The sequence below is a fragment of the Triticum dicoccoides genome, chromosome 1B, assembly GCF_002162155.2.
Source record: "Triticum dicoccoides isolate Atlit2015 ecotype Zavitan chromosome 1B, WEW_v2.0, whole genome shotgun sequence".
Lineage (NCBI taxonomy): Eukaryota > Viridiplantae > Streptophyta > Magnoliopsida > Poales > Poaceae > Triticum > Triticum dicoccoides.
This window is the reverse complement of record NC_041381.1, coordinates 189,130,577-189,134,579: the sequence shown is the minus strand read 5'-3', so window position 1 is coordinate 189,134,579 and position 4,003 is coordinate 189,130,577.

Below are 4,003 nucleotides of genomic sequence, written 5' to 3'. Positions count from 1 at the left end.
AAAGGCAAATATGATGAAAAGAGACCCGGGGGTCGTAGGTTTCACTAGTGGCTTCTCTCGAGGAAAATAGCAAACGATGGGAAAACAATTACCGTTGGGCAATTGATAGAACTTCAAATAATCATGATGATATCCAGGCAATGATCATTATATAGGCATCACATCCAAGATTACTAGACTGACTCCTGCCTACATCTACTACTATTAGTCCACACATCGACCGCTATCCAGCATGCATCTAGTGTATTAAGTTCATGGAAAAATGGAGTAATGCAATAAGAACGATGACATGATGTAGACAAGATCTATTTATGTAGAAATAGACCCCATCTTGTTATCCTTAATAGCAACGATACATACGTGTCGTTTCCCTTTCTCTCACTAGGAGCAAGCACCGTAAGATCGAACTCATCACAAAGCACCTCTTCCCATTGCAACATAAATAGATCAAGTTGGCCGAACAAAACCCAAATATCGGAGAAGAAATACGAGGCTATAATTAATCATGAATATAAGAGATCAAAGAAGATTCAAATAACTTTCATGGATAAAAACATAGATCTGATCATAAACTCAAAGTTCACCGGATCCCAACAAACACACCGCAAAAAGACTTACATCATATGGATCTCCAAGAGACCATTGTACTGAGAATCAAGAGAGAGAGAGAGAGGAAGCCATCTAGCTACTAACTACGGACCTGTAGGTCTACAAAGAACTACTCATGCATCATCGGCATGATGAACCCCTCCGAGATGGTGTCTAGATTGGATCTGGTGGTTCTAGACTCTGTAGCGGCTGTAATTGATTTTCATCGACTCCCCTAGGGTTTCTGGAATATTGGGATATTTATAGAGCAAAGAGGCGGTGCCGGAGGCCACCGAGGTGGGCACACCCACCTGGGCGCGCCTAGGCCTCCAAGCACGCCCTGGTGGGTTGTGATCCACTCGGAGCTCCCCTCAGGTACCTTCTTGGCCCACTGGATGTCTTCTAGCCCAAAAAAATCAACAAAAACTTTCACTGCGTTTGGACTCCGTTTGGTATCGATTTCCTGTGATGTAAAAAACATGCAGAAAACAGCAACTGCACTGGGCACTATGTCAATAGGTTAGTACCAAAAACTGACTATAAAATGATTATAAAACATCCAAGAGTGATAATATAACAGCATGGAACAATCAAAAATTATAGATACGTTGTAGACATATCACACTCTTACTTATCGAAAAGAGCTACAATTGATCCCCTACACTTGTGCGTCATCACCCGACGTAAGAGAGGGGTTGTCAATCCCTCACGGGTAAAAGGATAGGTAAAATTGTAGTAGATTGGATAAATAGATCTCGCGGGAATCCGAGATAAAATAAATAAATAAATATTGCAGCAAGGTATTTTTTTTGTTTTTCGATTAATAAAACTGAAAATAAAAGCAAACAAAAATAGATTGCGAAGGCAAATATAACAAAGAAGATACCCGGGGACCGTAGGTTTCACTGGTGGCTTCTCTCAAGAAAAATAGCATACGGTGGGTAAACAAATTACTGTTGGGCAATTGATAGAACTTCAAATAATCATGATGATATCCAGGCAATGATCATTATATAGGCATCACGTCCAAGATTAGTAGACCGACTCCTGCCTGCATCTACTACTATTACTCCACACATCGACTGCTATCCAGCATGCATCTAGTGTATTAAGTTCATGGAAAATGGAGTAATGCAATAAGAACGATGACACGATGTAGACAAGATCTATTTATGTAGAAATAGACCCCATCTTGTTATCCTTAATAGCAACGATACATACGTGTCGGTTCCCTTTCTGTCACTGGGATCAAGCACCGTAAGATCGAACCCATCACAAAGCACCTCTTTCCATGGCAAGAAAAATTGATCTAGTTGGCCTAACTAAAGAAAAGATTCAAAGAAGAAATACAGGCTATAAGTAATCATGCATATAAGAGATCAAAAAAACTCAAATAACTTTCATGAATAAAAACATAGATCTTATCATAAACTCAAAGTTCATCGGATCCCAACAAACACACCACAAAAAGAGTTACATCAAATAGATCTCCAAGAGACCATTGTATTGAGAATCAAAAGAGAGAGAGAAAGCCATCTTGCTACTAACTATGGACCTGTAGGTATACAATGAACTACTCATGCATCATCGGAGAGGCACCAATGAGGATGATGAACCCCTCCGTGATGGTGTCTAGATTGGATCTGATGGTTCTAGAACTTGCGGCGGCTGGAATTGATTTTCGTCGACTCCCCTAGGGTTTCTGGAATATTGGGGTATTTATAGAGCAAAGAGGCGGTGCGGGACGCCACTGAGGTGGGCACAACCCACCAGGGCGCTCCTGGGCCCCAGGCGCGCCCAGGTGGGTTGTGCCTGAAGGAAATATTCCCTAGAGGCAATAATAAAGTTATTATTTATTTCCTTAATTCATGATAAATGTTTATCATTCATGCTAGAATTGTATTAACCTAAAACTTAGTACATGTGTGAATACATAGACAAAACATATAGTCCCTAGTATGCCTCTACTTGACTAGCTCATTAATCAAAGATGGTTATGTTTCCTAACCATAGAAAGTGTTGTCATTTTATAAACGGGATCACATAATTAGGAGAATGATGTGATGGACATGACCCATCCGTTAGCTTAGCATTATGATCGCGTCAGTTTCATTGCTACTGCTTTCTTCATGACGTATACAAGTTCCTCACACTATGAGATTATGCAACTCCTGAATACCGGAGGAACACTTTGTGTGCTACCAAACGTCACAACGTAAAAGGGTGATTATAAAGGTGCTTTACAGGTGTCTCCGAAGGTGTTTGTTGGGTTGGCATAGATTGAGATTAGGATTTGTCACTCCGTGTTTCGGAGAGGTATCTCTGGCCCTCTCGGTAATACTTATCACTATAAGCCTTCCAAGCATTATGATTAATGAGTTAGTTGCGGGATGAAGTATTACGGAACAAGTAAAGAGACTTGCCGGTAACGATATTGAACTAGGTATGATGATACCGGCGATCGAATCTTGGGCAAGTAACATACCGATGACAAAGGGAACAACATATGTTGTTATGCGGTTTGACCGATAAAGATCTTCGTAGAATATGTAGGAACCAATATGAGCATCCAGGTTCCGCTATTGGTTATTGATCGGAGACCTGTCTCGGTCATGTCTACATAGTTCTCGAACCCGTAGGGTCTGCATGGTTAACGTTCGATGACGATTGGTATTATGAGTTTATGTGATTTGATGTACCGAAGTTTGTTCGGAGTCCCGGATGTGATCACAGACATGACGAGGAGTCTCGAAATGGTCGAAACATAAAGATTTATATATTGGACGGCTATGTTCAGACACCGGAAGTGTTCCGGAGAAGTTTCGAATAAAACTGGAGTGTCGGGGGGTTACCGGAACCCCCCGGGGGGTCAATGGGCCTTCATGGGCCTTAGTGGAAGAGAGGATGAGGCGGCCAAGTGGTGGGCCCCCCACCAAGACCAATCCAAATTGGGGAGGGGGCCGGCCTCCCCTTTCCTTCTTCCCCTCTTCCCTTCCTTCCCCCTCCTAGTTGGACTAAGAAAGGGGGGAAACCTACTCCTAGTAGGAGTAGGAACCTCCCTTCGGGCGCACCCCATGAGGCAGGCCGGCCCCCTCCTCCACTCCTTTATATACGAGGGAGGGGGCACCCCATAGACACAAGTTGATCAAGTTGATCTTTTAGCCGTGTGCGGTGCCCCCTTCCACAGATTTCCACCTCGGTCATATCATCGTAGTGCTTAGGCGAAGCCCTACGCCAATAACTTCATCATCACCGTCACCACACCGTCATGCTGATGGAACTCTCCCTCGGCCTTAGCTGGATCTAGAGTTCGAGGGACGTCACCGAGCTGAACCTGTGTAGATCGCGGAGGTGTCGTGCGTTCGGTACTTGATCGGTTGGATCGCGAAGACGTTCGACTACATCAACCACGTTA